This window comes from Lissotriton helveticus, chromosome 3_1 (assembly GCF_964261635.1).
Source record: "Lissotriton helveticus chromosome 3_1, aLisHel1.1, whole genome shotgun sequence".
Lineage (NCBI taxonomy): Eukaryota > Metazoa > Chordata > Amphibia > Caudata > Salamandridae > Lissotriton > Lissotriton helveticus.
This window is the reverse complement of record NC_136061.1, coordinates 1,769,924,491-1,769,938,433: the sequence shown is the minus strand read 5'-3', so window position 1 is coordinate 1,769,938,433 and position 13,943 is coordinate 1,769,924,491. Positions and strand designations below refer to the sequence as shown.

At 46.5% G+C, this 13,943-nt stretch overlaps 1 long non-coding RNA gene across 1 annotated transcript in view; it reads right to left on the bottom strand.

Annotated features, from left to right (window-relative positions):
- Window positions 1–13,772, bottom strand: part of LOC144825131 (uncharacterized) — a 143,635-nt gene extending 129,863 nt beyond the window's left edge. Inside the window, exon 1 of the long non-coding RNA XR_013609293.1 lies at window positions 13,658–13,772. This is a non-coding gene — a long non-coding RNA (uncharacterized LOC144825131). The remainder of the gene's footprint in view (window positions 1–13,657) is intronic.
- Between the last annotated feature and the right edge of the window lie 171 nt (window positions 13,773–13,943).

The window sequence follows — 13,943 nt, the reverse complement described above, 5'->3', positions numbered from 1 at the left end:
GGCGCCCGTACTCACCCCACCACCCGGGAACCGGACCCGCGAAAACGCGGTGCAAATTCCTTTAGCGTGCAGGTAAGGGGCCCAAAATAGAGCGATTAATATCAGGGGAAAATATCAACCAACTAAAAAAATAAAGTAGTATAAAGGGCAATTTTAAAACAGCGCGCTAAGCGCTAGGCATTAAGCAGGCAGAGCGTTATGTAGGCTAAAGCGTCTTCATCAAGAGCTTACCGGCGAATGCTCGCCTTAAATAGGTCTCCCCCAGGGCATGAGGAGCGCTAGACCGCTCCCTCCTGAAGTAACTCGGCGTCCAGCCCACACCAAGATGGCGCCCGTACTCACCCCACCACCCGGGAACCGGACCCGCGAAAACGCAGTGCAAATTCCTTTAGCGTGCAGGTAAGGGGCCCAAAATAGAGCGATTAATATCAGGGGGAAATATCAACCAACTAAAAAAATAAAGTAGTATAAAGGGCAATTTTAAAGCAGGCAGAGCGTTATGTAGGCTAAAGCGTCATGCAATCCTTAAGTCAGATTTACCAAACCACGCAGGACCCCCTTGTGTGGCCCTGCATGGCTTGGTACAGCTGAAGTAATACAAGGGAGCGCAAGTCACGGCCATGCGTTACTCTGCCAGGAAGGCATTACATAGGTGCACAACGGATGTTCCCATTTATCCACCAATGTATTTTGAAGGATTCACAGATTTGCCAAGACAAGTAAACCTGGGAATGCTTCAACACTGTGTGCCATCCTGATAGAGGAACAACAAGGGGCGGTCCCTTCCTGCACAAAAACAATCCAGCCTGCAACACAGGCACATGTACACATGGTGTATTCCTGCCCTCTCCATTTGACGCAATTCAGAAAGTTGTGTTGCTGCATTGCTCTGCCTCAAATAATGAGAAATCTGCCCTCTGCGTCTTGCTCTTTCATATGAAGGAGATAGTATGTTTTCAGATAAGTAGAATCTGTAGTGTGAAATTAAACACATAAAACATACGTTGCTAACTTGATGCAAAAGGACATTAGAATCAGTTTAAAATAGGTCACTTTAAAAATGCAGTGTTTGAGTATATATAGAAACAAGCAGATATTAGATATACTGTAATGATGCACAGTGTGGAAGAAAATAAACATGTTGCCAAGAATATCTCCTTTATTCTAATCACTGCTCATTTAAGAAAACAGACCATAAAATGTAACAGATAGTTCTTGTTTTCCTTGCTTAGGCTTCAGCTATAACTAAGCTCCTGGAAATGCTTTCCAGCTTGGCTCTGCCAGCAAGCATTATAACGTCGCAACTTGACTGTAATAAGTTCTTATAGTTGAGCAGCTACGTAATTTTCCAGGTACGGATGGCTAGAGATGTTACAATACAACTGTAATAAGGCCATAAAAGACAGGTCTTTATATAGAGATTGCAGGCTCCCACGTATTTTAATAATCTAATATTACTGTAGTTAATGACCAGATTTTATCCTGTCCACCACAAGAATATTTCCTATCATTCATAGCAGCCGTCTCTTGTATTGAGTGTTTTAATGCCAAGGTTTCTTACAGATCAGTCCATAAATAGAGAATTGTGTGATACTCAACCACAACATAATGTATCTGCTTTCTATATTTACTGATGTGTACAAGAATTGCTCCTCCAAACTTCTGACTAGTGCCACACACTAGTAATTGTGTGTGGTCTTTCCCATGGGAAACATCCTTTACACCGCGGATGTTTCAACGCAGTGCTGTTACGACGCGTCCTTTACAACGCAAGTCGTAACCACGACTTGCGCTGGCGGGCGCTACAGGATTAAGAATAGTATATTTACTATTCCAACACCTTCCCTAGTGTCCACGGGGACTGGTGATAGAATAGTAAATTATACTATTCTCGATCCGCGCCCCCCAACGCAAGTCGTTGTCACGACTTGCGTTGTAAAAACCGCGTTGTAACAGCACGCGTTGTGACGGTACGCGTCGTACCATCATACATCCCTTTCCCATATCCTTCAAGGTTTAGGCACCTATTAGCCCTATCAAAATGTGCGGCTGCACGATCTCGCTGCGACGGTACTCTGCACTGGAAAATGTTTGGCTTCCTAGGCTTCTTTGCTTCTGAGGAGCAGCTTCTCATTCGAAAAGAAATAGTACTAAACATTTTAGAATATAAATACTGTACATATAAGAATGGCAGTGTGCTAGTCTTGATTTGAGCAGTGCCAGTCCTAGGACTTTTGGGGCCCCGGGCGAAAAAGAAGTGAGGCCCCTCTAATTTGCATGTGACATCACAAGAAGTGACATCACAGGACTTCTAATCTCCTTTGGTATCGCCAAGGGATCTTATACGTGCAAATCAATCACATGAATAAAAAGATAAAAACCCAAATGAAACAGGTCAGTCTATTTTAAAGCTGTATTTAGGGGATTGTCACATTGAACGGAAAAGCTAGGCACAGGTCTCACAAAGATGGACTTCCTTACTCAATGTTAACTGATTGTTTCCAGTTTAGTGCACAATAAAAGGTCCAGAGCACTGCAGAATCTTATTTGAATGGCATCCCTATGGTAATAAATATGCAACCGGATATTGCGAAATAAAGTTGAGTTTGAATATATGTACCTTTTCAATTTTATTAGAAAGCTTTATAAATCACAGGTTAGAACTAAAAGGGCAGCAGAGTTCTGTGGAAACAAAGCAAAGCATGTAGTCACAAGCACCATGCATCCTCGTGAGGCTGCATCATAGAAGGGTTAAAGTCACCCCTGTACTGAAAAGGCTGTTGAAAATGTGAGATTTTACAATTCCCAAATTTATACGTAATTTGATTTATTCCTTTCATTTGGATATTGTACTACTGCATTTATGATAGAAAAATGAAAACTCAAGTTCCAGAATGCAAGAAAATAACAGCAAAACTGCTTACATGTGATTTAAAGAAGCAACTTGAGGTCCCCTCTGGTGGAAGTCTGTGCTGGTGAGAGTTACAGGCTTCACATAAATCCCTTGCACTGTGACTGGAAAAACGTTTGATGATGCCCTTATTCTGGAACCCTTAGTGAAGCCAGTTGTGAGGCTAAGGCAGTGGACAGCCTTGGTGTGAGTGTGTTCACGCAAGTGTGTGTGTTTGTTTCACTAGTATAGTTATTTATTTTGGACACCTTGCCTTTTGCTACAAGCACAATATAAACCACAAGCACAGCTAATGGCACTAGGCTTTCTTTAGAACCCATACTTAAAACAAAACATGCTCTAATCTAAAATTACTAGTGTAATTGTGGGAGGGCAGGTCGGATATACAGACGCGGAGGCTGAATATATTGTCGAACAGCACTTTTATTATCAGGATTTAAAGTCTTAGGTTTCACAACGGGGTCCGCAATTCCTCCCTCGGCAATTGTCTCTTCAAGGTTGAAAGGATTGGCCGTGATACTCAGAGTGGTTTCTCCCTCTTCTGCCAGATGATAGATTTCCTGGGGCGATGAGGGCTCCGTGGCGTTGGTTTACCCGGAGGTACCGAGAGGGAAAGAAAAAAGGGGCCGTCAGATGGTCTGTTCAAAAGTAACCCTTGTCCTTACACCCGGAGGTAGTGCTCGACAAATGGAATGGTGATAGGTTGTGCCCAAAGGTTCGGGATGTGAAGGTTTGGGGAGAGGGAGGAGAAGGGAGACGCCAGGGTGAGATGATAAGAAATAGGGAATAGCCGTAGACCAAGTACTATCCCAAGATAAACAATCAGAGTGCCGCTTTCACGTACTATTGCCAAGATAAACAACCAGTGTGCCGCTTTCACGTACTATTTCCAAGAGAAACAACCAGTGTGCCGCTTTCACGTACTAAACAACCAGTGTGCCGCTTTCACGTACTACTTCCAAGATAAACAACCAGAGTGCAATACTTTCCCCTTAATCCATTCCACCCTCCACCCACGACATACACATCACCACCCACCACCCGTAACACAGAGCAATTCCAGAATAGTCCCCAGGCCAGTTTACTCACCGGCCCCGCCGTAACTCTCCTGAGTCACGGCACACTCTCCAGCCTCCTCCGGGGGACACCACCACTCCTCCGTCCAGCGGTCTTCGGCCTCCCCCGCCTCTTCCTCACGCTCAGCAACGCTGTCTTGACTCTCGGCGTTCAGCTCCGGCTCCCGGCTCCGAGATTCCACGTCTTCCGCGTGGTTCGTCCCAGGTCCCGCCTCCTCGACGTACAGTGACCCCTCTTCCTGTGTAGCGTCCGTTTTTACTCGTTCCCGCTCTGTAGCTCCTCCTCTCGACCTTGTCCCTCGCTGTGGAAAGAGAGGAGAGACATGGACCGCCGTCCGTGATTCCTGTGTGACGGGACTTTTAGGACATCGTCCTGTTGGTGCAGGTAAGTCTGGGTCCCGTAGTCCGACCCTACATGGAGTTCCGCCTGGTCCCTTCTCACAGTAATATATAAGTAGATGTTGGGTGGCATTCAAAATGTCATGCATATGATGTAGATATGCCATAGGTAAACTTAGGGCAAATACAGAAATGTCACACACTGGATAGACAGAAAATTAAATAATTACATTAAAATACCCACCACTGTGTACCAAAGCCTTTTTGTCACCAAGCAAGCCATTGCAACCCTCCCTAGAAGAACACTTGTCTCTTCCATCTAAGCATCTATACATTCATGCATCCTCCCTTCCACCTACTGATATCCACAATTTCCCCTTTGCATTCTGTCATCTATTCATTCTTTCATCAATCATGCAGTCTTTAACCATTCTGTATGCCCGTCCATCCCCATTTTCCCATCCATATCAAACCTAGCCATCAATAATTTCACTCATCCATCTCTCCATCCACCCTTTCACTCATCCATCCACCCATCTTTTCGACCATCCACCAATCTCACTGCTCATCCATTCAGCCACACTTTCAATCCATCCTTTCCCTCATCCATTCATTTATCTATCCACTCATCCGTCCATCCATTTACACTTTCACTCATCCATCCATCCTTTCTTTCATCTCTCTAACCTCACTTTCATTCCTCTTTTCATTCTTACACCCATCCTTTTTACTAAATCGTTCATGCTTTCACACATTTACCTATCCTTTCGCTCATCCTTCCATCCATCCTTTCATTCCATCATTCCACCCTTTCACTCCATCCATCCTTACAGCAACCATTATACTTATCCATCCATCCACTCATCTATTTTTTCACTCATACATCCACCCTTTCACTCCACCCACCCTTTCACTCCATCCATCCATCATCCCTTTTACACGTCCATCCACCCACTCTTCCACCCATCCAATCAGCAGGGGGTTCACGCGTCATGCATGATGAATAGAACCAGAATGTGAGGTGATTGTGACATGGGTCTGTGGTTCCTTTCTTCGCACTTATATATTGCACAAACTCAGCCCAAAGTCTTTGGAGCGCTTTACAAAAGTACCAATCCCATTACAGAAGGTCAGGGATTTTTAGGCATGGGAGGTTTAATGATTTGTCCAGAATCTCAGGATTTTGAGCTAACACCAGGACCTGTACCTGGTTCTCCACTTCCACTAAACTACTCAATGTGCAGCGAGGCCCAGGTGAGGGAGTTTTATCCCCTGGGCTTCACAGCACTGAGGCCAAGGAGAGGGGTGCCCCCTGCCCTGGGCCACACAGCACTGGCTAACAACAGCATGGCCCAGGGAAACCTGGACCCTGCAACCTTATGCAGTGCTTCAAGGCCCAGGTGACTGAGCTGTGCTAAATCCTGTCCTGCCAGATCAGCCTTTTCTGGGTGCTTCCTCTTTCCCCAACCCACCTCTCCTCACCTGATAATGTCCAACTGGTCCTTGGAACAAAGGCGCCCTTGGCAACGCAAAACAGAAACGGCAGGCAAGGCTTCAGAGCAGGTTGTTAAGGGAGGTGCTGCCCGGCTCCTAACACCCTGCTTCTGAGGTTGCGAGCCAACACATTTGTTGCCTTTACTGCTGCCCACTTCCCTACCCTCTGCTTTCCTTTCCTCACCCCTGCACCCACAGAAATACCACCATGCACTTGGATGAGGGAGGTCAAGACACCTCCCTTGAAAAATACATTTGTGATGTGGTTCTTTCCTTTGTCGTATTCCCTTTATATGCACTGCACCTCCATTCTCTGTGCTTCTTTCACCCTCTTTCTTTATCCTAGGGGAACAAGGTTGCCACAAGCCGTTGTTCTACCCCTAAAGCCCATATTTTTAAGCCTTACCTTTAAATACTTCAAACAACAGGTATAAATAGAAAGTAATTTTAAATATGCTATAGAGATGCATTAACAATACCTGACTAATAGGTAAAGTAAAGAAGGGCAGAAAAGCCATGTTACGTACATACTATTATTTTAGAGTCCAAGTTAGTCTAACCTCTAAGCCTTTGCAGACTCCTAAAAAACAACAAATGGCCGGTATTTTTGTCTTTGAATGCATGCAACCTTAAGGGGAGCACTGTTCATTGTGATGCGTTAATGTCTTTTATGGTGAGCCCTGCAGGACACGCTGCTTTTCATTCATGCAGGGTCAGGGTTTACTTCACACAAAAGGTCACTTTACATTCCCATCTAATCGCTGTTATGCAGATGCAGCGGTTATATTACTGAAGGCCTTTCGACCAATGACTTTGAGGCCCAGGGAAGGGGGCCCCCTCCCTTGGTCCTCACAGAATTGCAGCACTATCATAACAGCGTCTCTTAAAAAGCACTGTGCGAGGCCCCTCTTGCAAGTTAACAGATGCAAGGCCCTGGGCAGCTGACCACACTGCCTATGCCTAGCGCCGGCCCTGGATTTGAGAATAGGTTTAGTAGACCCTCCTTAGTACCTCCCTCTCTTCTGTTGTTACCTCCCATGAGGACAGCCCCTCTTATATGTGTCCTTACTCTCTAGATTTCATTAACAGTTAGTGAGCACTATTTAGTTAATTAATGTCGTGCTGAACCAGCCACGACATGCTGTCTGGCTTTTGCAACCCGCCTTCCTTTGTAGTTGCTGGACGAGGCACATGTTCAACTCGTGAAGCTGCAGAGGAAGTAATTTGTTTGAAGTGTGCTTTCCTGTGAATTTTTTTTTTTTTAACTATTTATTAAATTATCAGTCAGTCAGTCAAAGCTTTTATTTCGGTTAAAAACCATAAAAAGACAGTTTACAATTTCATAGTCTAATTTAAAAAGACAAGTTAAAAACTGTTAAAATTGTGAGATGCTCATACATGTTTTGACGTTTGGCAGGATTCTCCTGACTGTGGAGAACTGCATATATGCCTTACCTGATCAATAAAATAAAAAGTTTGTTGTGAGAAAAAAAAAACTGTTAAAATAATCACGATAAAAACTGTATCATAAAATTACATATGGACAGTAAAAAAAAGTATAAAACCAGTACACCCATAACATGGTATCAAACATAAAATAATAGATAGGGTCCCACACAGTGGATACCTCTACCATGATCAAGAAAAAAACCTTTAGCTATTGAGGGGTGTTTTTGGACTTCCTTTTAAAATTGCACACCTAATATACCACATAGAAATGAGGAACCTTGATGTAGCGAACACGGCCAAGGCCGTGGTGTCCGTTCTTAGAATTCTCAACACTGCCCTAAAGTCTCTGAGACCTCTGGACCTGCAGTACTGGACTATCCATTTAGCCCTTGCACCGCGGTAGGAGGGGCAGAAGAGCAGAACGTGCTGATCTGTCTCCTCTGCAGCCCCGCACCCGGGGCAAGTGCTCACTGTTTGTGTGCTCCCTGTCCATTTATGAGTGAGGCCCCTACGGCAGTGTGCCATGCCTAAATTGGATGTATAGCTTCTTGGCCAGCGGAGGCTGGATATCATCTAAGAATTTCTCAAATCCTGGGAGTGCCTTGAAATCCAGAAAGTGCTCGGTCAGCCTATCCATAGAAGGATTTGTGAATACACTAGCGAGGCGATGTTGATTTAGAGCTAGACTCAAGGATTTTTTGGAGATCTGGGTGCAGGCCGCCTCGGGAGATGTCCACAGGTCCCCCATTCCAAGTGCTAGAGTAAGATGTTTAATATAACTCAGCCATGGGATCTTTCCCGCTCCACTTACGGACAGGAGATCGCGCAGATCCTCTCTGAAGCTCTCTAATTCTGGAGTGGACCAGAGCCGTCTCCAGTATAACAGTGGACGGTTCGAAATGATATCCTGTATGGGCACTAATCCCAAATCGAACCTCAGAGGAGTTAAGGGGGTACTCCTTGGGAGACGCTAGATCCGTCTAGTGAAACTATTCTCCAAAAGGGAAAGTGAGGGAGTACTGGAATGCCCCCAAAGGTCCGCCCCATAAGTCGCACCCCCTCGTGCCTGCACTTTGTATATTTCAACCGGCGGACCCACTAGTTTCTGGGATGTTTTATTGAAAACTTTAAGAATACCACCCGAGGATTGTGATAATTTCAGGTTCGCCCTGGCTACATGTGAGGACCAGTCCATTTTATCATTAAGGGTAACCCCCAGATAATCAAATGTGGACATCCATGTGGGGGTGGGGGCAAGTTGATTTATTTTTAAGGTTATACACCATGTACTTGGTTTTGGAGACATTGATCTCCAAATCCCTCATCCTGCAGAAGCCACAGAAGGCCTCCAATGTTCGCTGAATACCCCCAAAAGATTTTGATAGTAGGAGGGTATCATCAGCGAACATTAGTGCCGGTATCTTCCGCCCTGCCAGACTGGGGGAGTCCAAGTTCCTAGCCCCTGCTAGATGTGCGATCAACCCGTTAAGATATAGGGAGTAGAGCGTAGGGGCCAGAACGCACCCCTGTCTCACGCCTTTGTCGACAGGGAACGGGGCCGACAGCTCCCCACCTTCACCGAACCTGACCCTGGCATAGTTACCCACATGCATTCGCCTAATGAGATCACACAAGTAGGTCGTGGCACCCAGTTCCAGGAGCAGAGCCCAAAGCTTGTCCCTGTTAACTAGGTCTAATGCGGACCTAAGGTCCACAAAAATCAAAAACAAACTACCTGCCCCTAGAACAACAGTCCTCCAGTATATGAGCTGGAGCCTGAACAGTTGATCGATCGTAGATACTCCCGCCCGGAATCCTGCCTTCAGGGAGGTTAGGATGTCGTGGTCATCCATCCAATTCTGCAACCTGAGCAGTAGGACTCGGGCGAAGATCGTCGGCAATACGTCGATCAAACTGATGGGTCGGTAATTTGCAGGGTCAAGGGGGGGGAGGCCTTCTTATAAATGGGAATGATTTCCGCACCCAGCCATGTATGGGGAATATCCAGACCCTGCATGATGGCGTTGAACAGGACACACACGTAGGGCGCCCAGACCCTTTGTTCGGACCGATAAAGGTCACCAGGGATTCTGTCCAGGCCTGGAGCTTTCCCAGCAGCCAGGCTTTTAAGCGCTGCATTTACTTCCAGCAAGGTGCACGGATAGTTAACTTGGGTTATGCCCCTCAAGGGCTCAGGGGCCAATGGTCTTATTAGTTCCTTTGCAGCAGCTGGATCGGCTAGGGGATCAAGCAAGTATAGGGGTTTAAAGTGGGCAAGCCACGTATCCTCGCTGAGATTAGGTGATATGGCTGGCATCTCTGTCACCGATCCCCCCCTAACCAGGTTCCAGAAAGATCTATAGTCCCGGGTGGCAAGGGCCCTGCTCACCTTATCCCACCTATCCGCCTCCCATTCAGATTTGGCCTCTGTAACTAGAGTTTTGTAGTTTTGTCTAGCCTTCCTAATTCGTCTGGGTGACCCCATTTTAACCTCCTTTACTAGGATGGTTTTCGCCTCCCTACAGTTTTTATTGAACCAATGTTGTTCGTTCTTCCGGGCCCCAGGCCTGCCCGGCTTGGAGGTGTAGAAGTATCCTACCAGTGCGGAAAGAAGCTCATTATGGGTGTGCTGGAGGGCTGCGAGGCTCGATGGGTCTAGATTGAGCCCTGTCATGTCACTAACCGCTACTAGAGCCCCAGCTACGTGATAGAAGATTTCTGCTAACGTGTCCGGGGCTAATGCCACCTTCGCCCAGCCAATTCATCTGCCTCCCGCCATTTGCAGGTAGTTCTCATTTTGTGAGGGTTCCACTATCGTCTGTGTAGTGTGTGCCCCTAGGTGGATGGCCAATTCCAGCGTTAGGAGATTGTGGTCACTCTCAACCCGGGGGATTACCCTAAACGATTTTACATTTGCCCAATATTCTACATTGACCAGGATATAATCTATTGGGGTGCTTCTGTCTAATCTATTAAAAGTGTGAGCACCTGGTATGTCAGGTAGCAGTCTACCATTGCATGCCCTAAGGGAATTAGAAACAACCAAATTATTGATTGCAAGGACCAATGGGGATAATCGCTTTGCTGGATACATGTGGCATTCAGAGATTGACCAAATTTCGTCCTCCTCCGTCGTGACCGGAGGGATCCCCCAGAGTGGCTCAAAGTGACATTTAAAATCTGCGCCTATCACCTTGTTATAAGAGGAGTCGAAGGATGAGAGTAGTGCCTCCAGGGCCTCTAAGGTGGATAATCCTAGCTTGAGTGGAGTCGGGCGTAAATAAATGTTAATCACGGCCACCACCGAAGCATCCTTAAGTGTAAGGAGAATGCATAGGATATCAGGGCTGTGTGTATCAACTATCTTGACTGAACACCCCAGGTGTACTGCTACCCAAGTGCATAGTCCTCCTGATGGTCTTCCCCTAGGACCCTGCACTGCCGGTGTGTGATAGGACGCAAATCCTACCCTACATGGGGCAGACAAGAGCCAGGTTTCCTGGAATAGGCATATATCATAGCCGTCCATCAGCTCTCCCCACTCCGGGATCTGTAATTTTGCCCCCAGCCCTGCCACATTCCAGGACCCAATCAAGGAGGAGCTGAGGGATGCCTGGCCACCGGGGGATCCCGGTTGTGAGTCAGGGGGTGGTGGTGGACCACCCTGGCAAGCACCCGGCTCCCAATCCCCCAGAAGCATTCTGGCTCATTGGTGGGCATTGGGATGAAAACCGACCTCTACGGGGCACTGGTTTAGATCCTCAGACCCTGTTTTATTGCTAGGATCTCCCTCACTCCGCCTCTCTGAAGAATGGTTAGCCGTGGCATTGTCTTCCCCTTGTGTTATTAGTCAGTCAACGTAGCTCAGTGCCCTATATCTATTGGCCACCGGCACGTTATACTCCCAACCATAGCCACTTAAATGAGGAGGGGGTTTCGCCATGGTCTGTGGATAAAAGTACCCCAAGTGGTGAGTACAGATCTTGCTCGTGTTTTCGAACCCGCCGTTACCTAAAATGTGTTTGACCACCTCAGAGTCCCTGAAATTAATAATAACACAGTCACCTCCTATGTCCTTGTGTCTGGTGCCCAGCCAGCTGACTCTGCGTACAAAGAGGATCTCCCCCTGCCCCGGTCCTACTCTTGGTCTATGCCGATTTAGCCAAAATGTGTTTTTGTTTTTTAGCTCTAGGTAGGATTCGGTGGAGCTTGTTTCCAGAGGTGGAACTCCTGTAAGCACCACCACATAAGGCATAGCCTCAGGCGGGAGCTGTGGACGTGGAGCAGGTTTTAATGAACTCTCTACCTGTCGTTTCTGGGGGGCAGGGGGCACAGGTTTGCCATCAGCACGTGACCGCATCACAGGTGCTACCAAGGGTGGAGGCGGTACACCTGTTAATGGGGCAATTGCTTTGGGTGCCTCAGATGGACAAGGGGTTCCAGCAGATCTATTTGGTGCACTAGTGGGTTTTTGCACGACTACATGGGCCATAACGTGTTGTGGATTAGTTGTTTGTATGGGTGGGCTACCCACCAGACCCATGGCCGCTGGATTACCTGAAGTGGAAGCTGTACCCTCTCCCATGACGTGGTTCCCCTGTGAGCTAGCTCGCCATGCGTCAGCTTCACCCGTTTAAAGCTAAAGCGCAGCATGCCATACTTGTTTCAAAAGTAGATAAATTGAAAAAAAGGTGTGGGGCTGCTGCATTAGTTTTCTATTTCTTTACTTTTGTAGCAATCGCGGCACGCCTTGCTTTAGCTTTAAACATTTCAAGCTAAAGTGTCGCGTGTTGTGATTGCTACAAAAGTAAATAAATACAAAAAAAGGCTTCGGCCACACATCTTTTGTATTCTATTTAATTACTTTTGCTACAATTGCGGCACGCTGCACTTTAGCTTTAAACATCTTAAGCTCAATGGTGGTGTGCCACGATTGCTTTAAAAGTAAATAAATAGAATAAAAAGCAGCGACTGCACACCTTTAAAAAAAAAAGTTATTTACTTTCATTGCAATTGCGACATGCCGTGCTTTAGCTTTAAACATATTAAGCTAAAGTGTGGCATGCTGCCATTGCTACAAAAGTAAATAAATAGATTTTTCAAAGTGGGCAGTCGTTGTATTTTTTCTCTCCATTTCATTACCTTGGAAGCACACAAATTACAATGTGCACAGGTGCTGCTTACATACGTTGTTCCCAGCCACGGCCGGCAGTGGGAGTACCTGCAGGGCGGTGACATGGGGAGGGGGAGAGGCAGGGTGGGGGGTAGTAATGTATGGATTACAGAGTTTTACAGGTAAGTAAACATTTAAATAAATAAAACAAATTTCGTTGAGCGCACTGCATTGCATTTGGGGATGCAGTGCACTCAACAAAATTCATTTTAGTTATTTAAATGTTTACTTACCTGGTAAGCTCCGTAATCCATACATTACTACCCACCAACCCTGCCCCTCCCCCTCCCCACCGCCCTGCAGGTACTCCCACTGCCGGCCGCGGCTGGTTGTTCCCCTCCCCCACAAAGTTGCACGTCACTTCCCTTCTTTTTCACAACTGTCCTACATACGATTTCACTCCCTCTGTGCTTCCTGCTTACACAAACGCTTCCATACTTTATAGTATGCACGTACTTTCTTCAAAACAACACTCCACTGCAAATAAATAACATTCATAAAAACGGTGTCATATATAACACCTGTAGCTCTAATATGCAAATGCGAGGCCTAATGCATTGCAAATGCTTGTTTTCAATGATCTGTGTCTCAGACTAGTGAAGTCGGAGTCTGCATAGTCCCCTTCATTAAGGGCCAATGAGAGGCACCAGAAATACACTGGGGCAGTGACAATAGGCTGAACAGAGGGTGGGTCCGCTCTGCACGCGCATTCTTACAAGTACCTAAGGCAGCTATTGAGCAGCCGACATTAACCCCTCACTTAAAAAAGAATTAAACTCAATCTTTCTAGTATATGTTTCCATTTCGGAGTATGGAGAAGACAAGGAGACCAAAGCTCCTCAATGAACGCGGATCTGCAACTTCAATCAGCATCAGTTGCTGTAACCTAGAATGCAGGGTGCCATAGGGAGCAAAGGCGCAGGGGCCGTGAAGACCCCGAGTCAGGGCCACACTGAGGGGCTTGTTTGACAGATAGTAGAGTCTTCGGCCCTCATGCCAGATTGTGACAACCAGTCAGCCAGCAGATTATCATTAAACAAATACATGCTGTGATATCCCTTCTTTAATGGCAACTTGCTCCATGTAGTGAGACATTTCCTCTCAAATCTGACTGAAGGTGGCTCATACACTTAGACATTCATTCCACCAGTTCACACCGTGCTTCTCTTACTCGCGCTCCGCGGGATGGCGACTACTGATCCAGCCGGCACTCACCAAAGATGATTAGTGTTGACCTTACGATTGTTCCAGCCAAGCGCTGAGGTGTTAAAAAAGATGGAACACCAGCTGCAGTCAGTGCAAAATGGGCAATAAGACCACCCATCCCTGCGCAGAAAAAGAGACAGAGGTGATTGATACACGAGCAATCTGCGTCACTCTCCTTTACAATGAACTATGCCAAAGAGCCCAAATTCTCCATTATTCCAGGCTAAACATATGACTACCTGTCAACCTAGCTCACCTCTGGCCTACAGGCCCTCTTCACATTTGTTCCATTAAT